This window comes from Tamandua tetradactyla, chromosome 12 (genome assembly GCF_023851605.1).
Source record: "Tamandua tetradactyla isolate mTamTet1 chromosome 12, mTamTet1.pri, whole genome shotgun sequence".
Classification (NCBI taxonomy): Eukaryota; Metazoa; Chordata; class Mammalia; order Pilosa; family Myrmecophagidae; genus Tamandua; species Tamandua tetradactyla.
In genome coordinates, this window is record NC_135338.1 from 8491535 (window position 1) to 8506202 (window position 14668).

Here is a 14668-nt window from a genome sequence, read left to right on the forward strand (position 1 = left end):
TTTTTATATTTAGTTCTTCAGACTGAAGACAGTAAAAACGGAAATGAACATGTGTTAGTCTTTAAGGAATTTAGGTGTATTATAAAACCAAGTAACCGCCAGCTAGAGAATTCTTAAGGCGTTAGACAACCAGCATTCTAAGGTGTTTTCAGTATCTAAAACTTACGTTTTAATTTGGTGAAGTCCAATATAGTAAGCTGTGATGTTTGAGATCATTGAATAGGAGAACTAATTAATGAAACCTATAAAGTTTCTCCTTTTAGGAAAGAAATGCAAGAATCAGATTTGAAAAAAAAAAAAAGGAAGGAAAGACCCTTTGTGTGTGCCTGTGTTTTCTACTGAGTCCTAACAGTAGTGTGAGCAATAGGGAAGGCTGTTGTTGACAATAGAAAATTCTTCCATAAGTAACAATTGTATCCTTTTTCTGCCTAAAATTCAGGAGTTTTTGTGGCTTAAAATTTTGTGGCCACAGTTTTTATAACAAATGGAATTTATCTTTTGCTACTGTGTTGCTGCATCTTGGATTTCATTCAGAATTCGAATAGATGCTTTTGTAACATCAGGTGTCATTGTCATAATAAGTTGTAGTGAAACAGTAATGTGTGACTGAAGGGTTATACTTACAAGAAAGACTTGAGAAATATTAGGTGCATTTTCTCTGATTTAAGTGTTGGGAGATATATTACACTAACTTCTGTGATCCCAAAATTGTTCTGTTTATCAGGAGATTTCTTCTTGCTAAGGACATTTACTGTGTGTGCCTAGACAAGATACTAAGTCGTTCACTAGTTCCTTGTTTTATAAATGTAGAAAACTATTTATGAAGCTGTTTGACATCTTTAATTTACTTAATGAAATGTGCGATAAACTAGCTGTTAACATAAAACTGTTATTTAAATACAGTTCATAGATGTTAACCTTTGGAGTTAATGAATCATGCTTGGCATTCCCAATTATGACTTGGGCCATATAATGTATATATTTTTTTAAATGTTTGATTGTATGAGTCGACATATGTGATTTGTGACCCCCCTGCGGAAGGAGGTGGAGGTAGAGAAATACGTATCTTGCTTTCTAGTGTCTGGCCTTTTAGTAAAGCAATATAGCCAAATTAGGGTTTAACCTAACTCAGTAACTTCAGCTACATGGCCAGTAAGATTCACTTATTGGTCAGTGATGAGGAACCAGAGGGTTCCCACAGCACCTTTAAACATAAATACAAATCTTGTGTGAACAGCTTCTTTACTGACCATAAATAATTTGTTGCTTCATCAAATTTAAAATGCATGTTAATAGTTAAAATTAGATGTCAGTAATTATGATTAAGAAATTTATCTTTTCAGACCTACAGTGGACTCTCAGCTCTTGAATAAGTTTTGATCTCTAAATGAAAAATTATCCTCTTTGCTTAAGAGGGAGAGGATAAAAACAAAACAGCCTGCAGACACTACTGTTGTTTCCTGTTGCTACTGCCATAGAAACTGGGTTGTAGGACAGGTCAGGATATCTTTTACTCCTGCTTCCTTTTCTTCGTCACGGCTGGATAACTGTGGGAAACAGGTCAGGATGTAGTCAAGGATATTTTTGTTTTTATATCCAGCTTTTCCTGAATTGTTAAGTTGAATTATGCTTTCATTTTCCACATTGAAAAAGGAGGTAAAATCAAAACAAAATTAAGCTTTTTGAATCCATGAAAGTTCATGAGTTGACACTACTTCTTTTAAAATCTAATTATTCATCTTATAACTATCTTTTTTAACATAAACAACAAACTCAAACTGTAGAATATTTGTTCAGTTAACAGAAATTATTTTGTAATAAAAAAATTATTTGGTGATAGGAGATTCCGTTATTTTAGTAAGGTAGCTCCAGGCAATTGCCCAGAATACCTTTTTAGTTTCAAGGATATATCTATGGTGTGTTTAAATGATCACCACAGGATGGACATGATAGACATTCTGAACATGGATTCCTGTGTAGTTCAGACTATTACTTATGTCGTTTATATATAAAGAGTGGCTGGGCTAGTAAAATTTTTTCTGTTGTAAATATTCCTCTCTTTTTACTATACTTCTGAGGAGGATACTGCACTTTCTTCTCACGTTGCTGATTTTCTTCTCTCCTAACATTCTTCAAGAGTCTTTCCTTCTCTTTGGCAAGCTTCCTTTCTGGGAGAGTTCTTTGTTAACTACAGTCAATTATTCATTCACTCAAAAAAAAATTCATTAAGTACCTATTAAATTGAAGATAAGATACTACAGTTGATGAGCTCACATATTCCAAAGGGCTTCCTATATAGAAATACTAATCCTGCAAGATGTGTGGCAAAAAAAACCCAAAATGGCTGAAAGGCTAAATAAGTTTTTGAAATGGATACTCTGCTTTGCTTGGAAATTTACAATAGACCTTTGTATGTTAAAGATTCTGAAAAGACCATTTCCCAATTTTTTTTTTTTTACCATAAGGCTATTTAATTTTCTACTACTTGTTAACTTTATTTTGTGAATTCCATGGAATGTGCTTTAGAAAATGTTGAATTAAATACAGAATCTGTCATTATCTTTAAATAGGGGGAGAAAAGATAGATATATAATCATATATTTAAAAAAACTCTTATCGTGAAATATATATATATATACAAAGAAAAGAAAGAAAAAGCAATAATTTTCAAAGTACACTTCAACAAGTAGTTTCAGAACAGATTTCAGAGTTTGTTATGGGTTATCATTCCACCATTTCAGATTTTTCCTTCTAGCTGCCCCAAAACACTGGAGGCTAGAAGAAGCGTCAATATAGTGATTCAGTAGTCAGACTCATTTGTTAAATCCTATTTTCTCTGTTATAACGTCTCCTTCTCCTTTGATCCTTCTCCCAGTCTGTAGGGATCTTTACGCAATGCCCATTCTGATTTTTTTCATGTTGAGAAAGGATGTTGACACTAAAGGATAGAGACATGTAATTAGGTGATAATCTTGGAGAGCCTGATCACTCTGGGTTTCAGGATTTATCTGGTCTAGGAACCCACTGGAAGTTATAGGTTCCAGGAAAGCAAACTTAGTGCACAAAACTTTTATAGAGTCTCATTTTGAGCCCTAGGTGTTTTTAAGAGTTAGCAGGAATGATGTTGGTTGTGGTTTAGCAAACTGTTTCAATTAGCACTATCTAACTGAAGCTTGCATAAGAGTAGTCTCCAGAATAACCTCTTAACTCTATTTCATCTCTCTTAGCCACTGATTTTATTAATACTTCTTTCCCCCATTTTGGTTGGAAAGGTGTTGTCAATCCCGATTCCATGGTGCCAGTGCCAGACTCATCCCTGGGAGCCATGCCCCACATTGGCAGGGGGACTTTCACCCCTGAATGTCATGTCCCACATGGGGGGGAGGGTAATGATTTTCCTTGCAGAGTTGAGCTTAGAGAGAGGCCACATCTGAGCAACAAAAGAGGTTTCCTGGAAGCAACTCTTAGGCCTTGTTATACGTAGTCTTAGCTTCTCCACTACAGAAATAAGTTTTGTAAGGACAAGACTCAAAAATCAAGGGCTTCTTGGGAGTTCTCAAATACCTGGGGTTTTCTAAATGGGAAAGTTTAATAGTTCATTTGTTTTTTTGCCCTTCAGACCCTCAAGGGGTGGTACCAATACTTATTATCAGCCCATGATAGTCTGAGATATATCCTGACATTTCATTAAGCTATACAAATATAATCATATACTTTAAAAAACAATAATTTTTGTTTACGAATATTCTATATCCATCACTCTCCCTTCCCCCTCTCCTTATATCTCCTGGTAACCTCTAATCTATTGTCTGCCTCTGTGAATTTGCTGTTTCTAGATTTCATATATGTGACATCATAACAGTATTGCCCATATATGCCTTGTTCATTACACTAAGCATATGTTTTCAAGTTTCATCTATGTTACACCGTGTCTCAAACCACATTCTTTCTTGTGGCTGAATAATACTCCATTGTGTGTATGTACCACATTTTGTTTACTCATTCATTTGTTAATGAGCACTTGGATTGTTTCCACCTTTTGACTGTTGTGATAGTGCTGCTATAAATATCAATGTACAATACCTAGTTTTAATTTTTTTTATATTTTTATTGAGAAATCTCCATACACATGCAGTCTATCCATAGTGTGCTGATTTGAAGTTAGTATGTACCCCAGAAAAGCCATGTCCTTTAATCTTTATTCAGTATTGCTGGGTAGAATAGTTTTGATCATTTCCATGGAGATGTGTCTCCACCCATTTGAAGTTGATTTGGTTATTGGCGGCCTTGAAGAGGAAACCATTTTGGAAAAAGCTTTAAAGCTACCAGAACCCAACGGAACGGACAGAGCCCTGGGGAAGCCATTGAAAAAACCCATTATAGAAAGCTAGCAGACATCGCCATGTGCCATTCCAGCTGCGAGAGAAATCCCTATTATTCTAACTACTAGAGTTTGCTTGTTATAATTAGTTCATATCAGTAAGGTCATACAATATTTGTGTTTTTTTGTGTGTGTCTGGCTTACTTCATGCAACATAACGTTCTCATGGTTCATCCATGTTGCATGCATCAGGACTTCATTCCTTCTCATGGCTGAATAATATGCTATCATATGTGTGCCATTTTGAATCTGTTGTATAACCCACAAAAGGCATGTCCTTTAATCTTCACTCAGTATTGCTAGATAGAACCTTTTTTATTGTTTCCGTAGAGATAGGAACCGCCCAGTTGTGCATGGTAGCTTGATTAGATGGTTTTCATGGAGATGTGTCTCCACCCATTCAAGGTGGGGTTGCTTTTGGAGACCTTTAAGAGGGAACCATTTTGGAAAAAGCTTGAGAGCCACAACAGCCACCAGAACTGACAGAGCCAACAGACTGTCTAGAGCCCCAGGGAAGCTGTTGAAGATTCTCGGAGAGAAAGCTAGCAGAGGTCACCATGTGCTTTTCCAGCTGAGTGAGAAACCTTGAACATCACTGGCCTTCTTGAACCAAGGTATCTTTCTGTGGATACCTTAATGTGGACATTTTTATAGTCTTGCCTTAATTTGGACATTTTCACAGCCTTAGAACTATAAACTTGCAACTTAACAAATTCCCCCTTTTAAAAGCTGTTCTGTTTCTGGTATATTGCATTCTGGCAGCTTACAAACTAGAACAGATTTTGGTACCATAGAAGTAGGTACTGCTACAGTTTGTGAATACCAAGCATTTTGGAACGGCGTTAAGAGGAAGTTTCTGGAAGAGTTGTGAGGAGCTTGATAAAAGAAGACCTAGAATGCTTTGAATGGACTGTTGGTAGAAATGTGAGCTCTAAAGATACTTCTGATAAGGCTCTAGATAGAAATGAGGCATGTGTTATTACAAACTGAAAGGAAAGCAACCCTTGTTTTAAAATGGCATATAATCTGGCAAAATTGACTAGTGGTTTTTGCTGAAAGGCAGATTTTGAAGCCATGAATTTGGCTATTTAGCAGAAGAGATTTCCAAATTAAATGTGGAAAGTGCAGCCTGTTCTCTTCTTGCAGCTTATAGTGAAATACAACAGGAAGGAGATAAGCAGAGAACTGAACTCTGGGGTACAAAGAAATAAAAAATTGAGTTTCTGGAAATTTCTGGGTTTCCAGAAAGGGAGACCCCAAGGAGTATTGCCCCACATGAGGATTTGACTAAACATGGACACAGCCATTAAAGAACAAGTGAGGATTTGAGATGGAGTTATGCAATTAAAATTTGTGGAAAGTCCTTTTGTCTGATGGGCATGATCCCAACCTATTGCATAGGAAATCAACAGAAGTGTTATAGTGTCTGTATAAATGTGAACCACTGCCAGTCTGGACAAAAAGGGACCAAAAAAAGGACAAATTTGAAGAAAAATAACTTCACAGGCAGAACTATGGAAGCTAAGGTGTGAAGTCAAGAAACCTCCAGCCAGGAGAGCAGACCCACCCAAGCACTTGGAGAGGGTGAGTTTGCCCCCAAGGCAGACTATGGACCTTCTGTGTCCCTGTTCCAGAAGCTTTGTGCCCCAGACCTTGGAGAGGGTGGAGCACATTCCTTGCGAATTGGGGAGAGCCTGGCTGCCACCACGTTGCCCTGGAGGGGTTCGAGTGTGTGCCCTGGAGATGGCAGAGAGCCTGGGTGCAACCCTGGTGCTTGAAAAGGTAGAGCTGAGAAAAAGGTGATTTCCTTACTGTTCCCCAAGTTTGCATTCGGAGACAGGTGGGCCACTGCATTGGACCTTGGAAAGGATGGGACTACCTTTTTCTAAATCCCGGAAGATAAATGACTCTTAAACTTTAAAATCTAATGGAGTTTTCTCTGAAGGTTTTTGAAACGGCTTGGGTCCTGTGACTCCTGTGTTCCTTCCAGTTCTCCCTATGGAAATAAGAATATGTATCCTATGACTGTCCCTCCTTTGTATATTGGCAGCAGATAATTTTACAGGTCCAGAGTCAGAGAAAAATTTTGCCTTAGGACAGACCAGGTCTGTAGCTGACTTTGATTGGGTTTTGTACTGTTTCTGATTTTGTATTGTATTTGTATTGTTATTGAAATGGTTTAATGCTTTGTGATGTTATGAAATGAATGTATTTTGCTTTTGGAAAGGACATGTCTTGTTGGGATCCAAAGGGTGGAATGTGCTCGTTTGAATCTGTTGTGCACCCCAGAAAAGACATGTCCTTTAATCTTCACTCAGTATTGTGGGGTGGAATCTTTTTGATTGTTTCCATGGAGATATGATGCACCCAATTGTGCCTAGTAACTTTTGATTATATGGTTTTCATGGAGATGCATCTCCGCCCATTCAACATGGGGCTGATTACTGGAGCCCTTTAAGAGGGAACCATTTTGGAAAAAGCTTTAGAGCCATAAGAGCCACCAGAACTGACAGATCCAACAGAACAAAGCCCTGGGGAAGCCATTGAAGATTCTTGGAGAAAAAGGTAGCAGAGGTCACCATGTACCTTTCCAGCTGAGAAAGAAACCTTGAACATCATCAGCCTTCTTGAACCAAGATATCTTTCCGTGGATGCTTTAATTTTGACATTTTCACAGCTTTGAAATTATAAACTTCAACTTAATAAATTCCTCTTTTTAGAAGCTTTGCCATTACTGGTATATCGTGTTCTGGCAGCTTGCAAATTAGAACAGTATGTAAACACCACATTTTGTTTATCCATTCATCAGTTGATGGACACTTGGGTTGCTTCCATCTTTTGGCAATTGTGAATAATGCTTCTGTAAACATTGGTGTGCAAATGTCTCTTCGAATCCCTGCTAACAGTTCTTGTGGGTATATACCTAGGAGTGTGATGCCAGATCATATGGCAATCATATACTTAGCTTCCTGAGGAACCGCCAAACTGTCTTCCACAACAGCTACACCATTTTACATTTTCACTAACAGTGAGTGAGTGTTTCTGTTTCTCCACATCCTCTCCAATACTTGTAGTTTACTAGCAGTGAGTGTTCCTGTTTCTCCATATCCTCTCCAGATACTTGTAGTTTTATATATATATATATTTAATAGTGGCCATTGTAGTAGGTATGAAATGATACCTCATTGTCATTTTGATTTGCATTTCCCTAATAGCTGGTGAAGATGAGCCTCTTTTCATGTGCTTTTTAGCCATTTGTATTTCATGTTTGGAAAAATATCTATTCAGGTCTTTTGCCCATTTTTTAATTGGGTTTTGTGTTTTTTTGTTGTTAAATTGTGTAGGATTTCTTTATATATTCTTGATATTAAATCCTTGTTGGATATGTAGTTTTGAAATATTTCCCCCGTTTAGAAGGTTATCTTTTCACTTTCCTGACAGTTTTTGAAACACAAATGTTTTAAATTTTGGCAAGGTCCCATTTATCTATTTTTTACTTTCATTGCTTGTGCTTTGGGTATAAAATCTGAGAAACCATTGCCTACCCCAAGATCTTAAAGATGTTTTCCTACATTTTCTTCTAGGAGTTTTATGGTCCTGGTTCTTATATTTAAGTCTTTGATCCATTTTGAGTTAATTTTTGTGTAGGTGTGAGATAGGGGCCCTCTTTCATTCTTTTGCACAAGGATATCCAGTTTTCCCAGCACCATTTGTTGAAGAATCTGTTTTGTCCCAGTTAAATGAACTTGACTGCATTGTCAAGTATCAGTTGGCTATAGATGTGAGGATTTATTTCTGAACTCTCAATTCGATTCCATTGGTCACCATATCTATCTTTGCGTCAGTAACATGTAGTTTTGACCACTGCAGCTTTGTAATGTGCTTTAAAGTCAGGAAGTATGAGTCCTCCAGTTTTGTTCTTCAAGATATTTTCGGCTATTTGGGACTTTCTGCATATAGGATTGTGTCATCTTCAAATAGTGAAAATTGACTTATTCCTTTCCAGTGTGGATGCCTTATATTTATTTTTTCTTGCCTTATTGCTGTAGTTAGAATTTTTAGCATTGTGCTAAACAGTGTTGACAGTGAGTATCTTTTTCCAGAATTTAGAGGGAAAGCTTTCTTTCTTTCACCATTTAGTATGATGTTACCTGTGGGTTTTTCGTATATGCCCTTTATCATGTTGAGGAAGTTTCTTTTATTCCTATTTTTTGAGGTGTTTTTTTTTCCCCCCAAGGAAAGATGCTGATTTTTGTCAGATGCCTTTTTTCCATCAACCAAAATGGTCATGTGGTTTCTCCCCTTTGGTTTGTTAATGTGTATTACATTAATTGATTTTCTTGAGTTGAGCCACCCTTGCATACTTAGGATAAGACCTGTTTGATCATTATTACATTTCTTTTAATGTGCTGTTGGATTCAATTTTCAAGTATTTGTTTACCGTTTTACGTCTGTATTTGTTAGAGAAATTGGTTTGAGATTTTCTTCTCTTGTAGTGTCTTTATCTCACTTTTGGTATAAGGGTGATGTTGGCTTCATAGAATGAGTTAGATAGTATACCCTCCTTCAATTTTTTGGAAGAGTTTCAGCAGGATTGGTATTCTTCTTGGAATGAGTCATAGAATTCATCTCTGAAGCCATCTTGTCCTAGGATTTTTTATTTTGTGGAAGGTTTTTGATAATTTATTCAATCTCTTTACTTTAAAAAATTTTTTTAATCTATTTATTTATTTATTTTATTTGTTAAATATACCAACATGCAAACACAAGCATTCTTACCATTCGATCATTCCATTCTACTTATATAATCAGTAATGCACAATATCATCACATAGTTGTATATTCATCATCATGATAATTTCTTAGAATATTTGCACCAATTCAGAAAAAGAAATAAAAAGAAAACAGAAAAAATTTTGTACATACCATACCTGTTACTCCTCCCTTTCATTGATCACTAGCATTTCAATCTACTGAATTTATTTTAACATTTGTTTCTCCTTCTATTTATTTATTTTTAATCCGTCTGTTTTACTCAATTGTCCATTCACTAGATAAAAGAAGCATCAGACACAAGGTTTTCACAAACACACAGCCACATTGTGAAAGCTATATCATTGTACAATCATCTTCAAGAAACATGGCTGCTGGAACACAGCTCTGCAGTTTCAGGCAGTTCCCTCCAGCCTCTCCAGTACACCTTAGCCAAAAAGGTTGTATTTATTTAATGCGTTAGAGTAACCTCCAAGATAACCTCTTGACTCTGTTTGGAATCTCTCAGCCATTGACACTTAATTTTGTCTCATTTCTCTCTTCCCCCTTCCAGTTGAGAAAGTTTTCTCAGTCCCTTGGTGCTGAGTCCCAGCTTATTGTAAGATTTCTGTCCCACGTTGCCAGGAAGGTCCACACCCCTGGGAGTCATGTCCCACGTAGAGAGGGGGAGGGCAGTGAGTTTGCTTGTCGTGTTGGCTGAGAGAGAGAGGCCACATCTGAGCAACAAAAGAGGTTCTCTTGGGGCTGACTCCTAGGCCTAATTTTAAGTAGGCTTAGCCTGTCTTTTGTGGAGTTAAGTTTCATATGAACAAAACCCCAGATTGGGGGCTCAGCCTATTGCTTTGGTTGTCCCCATTGCTTGTGAGAATATCAAGAATTCTCCACTTGGGAAACTTGGATTTCCCCCCTTTCTCACCTTTTCCTGAAGGGGACTTTGCAAATATTTTTTTATTTGCTGTTCAAATCACTCTGGGATTTATCGGGGCATCACTCTGGACAAACCTACAAAATCTCATGCCCTACTCAAGGTTCCATGTGCTTAACGGCATTCAAATAAGGTGTCCACATAAGTTGTATTGGAAATGCACTAGTCGGAATATAAATTTTGTACCAAATAAACATTTTTTGCTTTAGTCTCATACATTAAAGTTTTGAAATATTAATTACCATCTATTTTTAACACCCTGCAGTATTGACATTCCTTTGTTCTTACTCATGAAAAAAATTTTTAAATTTGTACATTTAGTCACTATCATTATACACTGTAGGCATTCCTGGATCATACCATCTGAGTCTTGATTGTCTATCTTTCCTTCTGATTTCTTTTGTGCCCCCAGGCCTCCTCCCTCGGTCATTCTCACATTCAGCTGCATTCAATATTCTAACATTGTATTACAGTTAGGTAGTATTGTGCTATCCATTTCTGAATTTTTATAGTCAGTCCCATTGCACAATCTGTATCCCTTCAGTTCCAATTGCACAATCTGTATCCCTTCAGTTCCAATTACCCAATGTCTACCCTATTTCTATCTCCTGATGACCTGTGTTCTTAACTGAAATTCTCCAAGTTCATTCATTAATGTTAGTTTATATCAGTGAGACCATACAGTATTTGTCTTTTTTGTGTCGGGCTAATCTCATTCAGTGTAATGTCCTTAAGGTCCATCCATGTTGTTACATATGTCATAACTTTATTCTGTCTTGCAGCTGCATAATATTTCATCGTATGTATATACCATAGCATGTTTAGCCACTCATCTGTTGATGGACATTTTGGCTGTTTCCATCTCTTGGCAATTATAAATAATCCTGCTTTAAACATTGGTATGCAAATGTCTGTTTGTGTCCTTGCTCTCATGTCTTCTGAGCAGTGGTATTGATGGGCCATATCACAGTTCTATACTTAGCTTCCTGAGGAACCGCCACACTTCCTTCCACAGCAGTTGTACCTTTTGACATTCCCACCAGCAGTTGGATAAGTGTGCCTCTTTCTCCACATCCTCTCTAGCACTTGTCGTTTTCTGTTTTATTGATAATGGCCATTCTCGTGGGTGTGAAATGATATCTCATTGTGGTTTTGATTTGCATTTCCCTAGTAGCCAAGAAAGTTGAGCATCTTTTCATGTGCGTTTTAGCCATTTGTATTTCCTCTTCTGAGAAGAGTCTGTTCAAGTCTTTTTCCTGTTTTGTAATTGGGTTGTCTGTCTTTTGTTGTTGAGGTGAATAATCTATATATTCTGGATACTAGACCTTTATGTGATATATTGTTTACAAATATTGTCTCCCACTGTGTAGGTTGTCTTTTTACTTTCGTAACAAAGTTCTTTGATGCACAAAAGTGTTTAATTTTGAGGAGTTCCCATTTATTTATTTCTTCAGTTCTTGTGCTTTGGGTGTAAGGTCTAGGAAACTGCCTCTTATTATGAGATTTATAAGATATTTCCCTACATTTTCTTGTCTTAGATCTAATGCTTAGGTCTTTGATCCATTTTGAATTAATTTTTGTATAGGGTGTGAAATATTGATCCTCTTTCATTCTTTTGTATGTGGATATCCAGTTCTCTAGGCACCTTTTATTGAAGAGATTTTTCTGTCCCAGGTGAGTTGGTTTGACTGCCTTATCAAAAATCAGTTGTCCATAGATGATAGAGTCAATATCTGAATATTCTGTTTGAATCCATTGGTCGGTATATCTATCTTTATGCTACTACCATGCTGTTTTGACCACTGTAAGCTTTGTAATACACCTTAAAGTCAGGTAGCATGAGACCTCCAACTTCATTTTTCTCAGAATACTTTTAGCTATTTGGGGCACCCTGCCCTTCCAGATAAATTTGATTATTGGTTTTTCTATTTCTGAAAAGTAAGTTTTGGGGATTTTAATTCATATTATATTGAATCTGCAAATCAATTTAGGTAGACTTGACATCTTAACTATATTTAGTCTTCCAATCCATGAACACGGTATGTCCCTCTATTTATTTAGGTCTTCTGTGATTTCTTCTAGCATTTCTTTGCATAGGTCTTTTGTCTCTTTAGTTAAATTTATTGTTAAATATTTTATTCTTTTGGTTGCAATTATAAATGCAATTTTTTTCTTGATTCCCCCCTCAGATTGTTTGTTAGTAGTGTATAGAAATACTACAGATATTTGAGTGTTGATGTTGTAACCTGCCACTTTGCTGTGCTCGTTTATTATCTCTAGTAGTTTTGCTGTGGTTTTTTTTATCATCTGTGAACAGGGAGAGCTTTACTTCTTCCTTTCCAATTTGATACCTTGTAGTTCTTTTTCTTGTCTTATTGCTTTGGCTAGAACTTGTAACACAACGTTGAATAAGAATGGTGATAGTGGATATCCTTGTCTTGTTCCTGATCTTAGGGGGAAAGTTTTCAGTTTTTTCCCATTAAGGATGATGTTAGCTATGTTTTTTTCATATTCCCTTTATCATGTTGAGGACGTTCCCTTCTTTTCCTATCCTTTGAAGTGTTTTCAACAAGAAAGGATGTTGAGTTATGTTAAATGCCTCTTGTGCATCAATCAAGATGATCATGTGGTTTTTTTGGCTTTGATTTGTTGATATGGTGTATTACATTAATTGATTTTCTTATGTTGAACCATCGTTGCATACCTGGGATGAATCCTACTTGGTCATGGTATATAATTCCTTTAATGTGCTGCTGGATTTGATTTGCAAGAATTTTGTTGAGGATTTTTGCATCTATATTCATTAGAGAGATTGGTCTATAATGATAGAAATTGGTAGTTTTCTTTTATTTTTTGTAAAAGCTTTGTCTGGTTTTGGCATGAGGGTGATGTTGGCTTCATAGAATGAGTTAGGTAGCTTTCCCTTCTCTTCAGTGTTTTGAAGAGTTTGAGCAGGATTGGTACTAATTCTTTCTAGAGTGTTTAGTAGAATTCACATGTGAAGCCATTTGGTTCTGGAGTTTTCATTTTTTGGAACTTCTTAATGACTGAATCAGTTTCTTTACTTATGATTGGTTTGTTGAGGTCATCTATTTCTTCTCAAGTCAAAGTTGGTTGTTCATGCCTTTCTAGGAAGTTGTCCATTTCATCTACATTGTCTGGTTTATTAGCATAAAGTTGTTTATAGTATCCTCTCATTACTTCCTTTATTTCTGTGGGGTCAGTGGTTATTTCTCCACTTCCATTTCTGATTTTATTTGCATCCTCTCTTCTTTTTGTTAACCTCACTAAGGGTCCATCAATCTTATTGATTTTCTCATAGAACCAACTTCTGGTTTTGTTGATTTTCTTGATTGTCTTCATGTTCTCAGTTTCATTCATTTCTGCTTTCATCCTCATCATTTCTTTTCTTTTGCTTGCTTTGGGGTTAGTTTCCTGTTCTTTCTCTACTTCTTCCATGTGGACAGCTAATTCCTCGATTTTTGCTCTTTCTTTCTTTCTTTTTTTTTTGATACAGGCATTTAGGGCAATAAGTTTCCATCTTTGCATTGCCTTTGCTGTATCCCATAAGTTTTGATATGTTGTGTTTTCATTTTCATTTGCCTCGAGATTTTTACTTATTTCTCTTGTAATTTCTTCCTTGACTGGTTGTTTAAGATTGTGTTGTTGAGCCTCCATATATTTGAATTTTCTGGTACTCTGCCTGTTATTGATTTCCAACTTCATTCCTTTATGGTCTGAGAAAATATTTTTTGTGGTTTAAATCTTTTTAAATTTATTGGGAATTATTTTGTGATCCAGCATATGGTCTATCCTTGAGAATGATACATGAGCACTTCAGAAAAAGTATATCCTGCTGTTGTGGGGTATAATGTTCTATAAATGTCTATTAAGTCTAGCTCATTTATTGTAGTATTCAAATTCTGTTTCTTTATTGATCCCCTGTCTAGATATTCTGTCCATTGATGAGAGTGGGAAATTGAAGTCTCCGGCTATTATGGTAGATGTGTCTATTTCTCTTGGGTGTTTTCAGTGTTTGTCTCATGTATTTTGGAGCATTCTGGTTTGGTGTATAAATATTTATGATTGTTATGTCTTCTTGTTGAATTGTTCCTTTTATTAATACATAGTGTTCTTTGTCTCTTTTAGCTGTTTTATGTTTGAACTCTAATTTGTTGGATATTAATATAGCTTTTCCTGCTCTTTTCTGACTGTTATTTGCATGGAATATCTTTTCCCAACCTTTCACTTTCAACCTATGTTTATCCATCGTACTAAGATGCTTTTCCTGTAGACGGCATATAGGTGTGTCCTGTTTTTTAATCCGTTCTGCCAGTCTGTGCCTTTTCATTGGGGAGTTTAATCCATTAACATTTAATAGTATTACTGTACGGGCAGTACTTTCTTTTACCATTTTGCCTTTTGGATTTTATATGTCATATCTAAGTTTTCTTCTTTTGACCTTTATTGATAGTCTTCATTTCTACACTCCTCTCCACACCTCTCTCTCCTGTTTTTTCTGATCTGTCTCTAGTGCTCCTTTAGTATTTCTTGCAGAGCCGGTCTCTTGGTCACAAATTCTCTCAGTG

At 36.3% G+C, this 14668-nt stretch overlaps 1 protein-coding gene across 1 annotated transcript in view; it reads left to right on the forward strand.

Annotated features, from left to right (window-relative positions):
- EXOC5 (exocyst complex component 5) overlaps nt 1-14668 on the forward strand; it is a 76655-nt gene that overhangs the window by 846 nt on the left and 61141 nt on the right. The window lies entirely within an intron of this gene.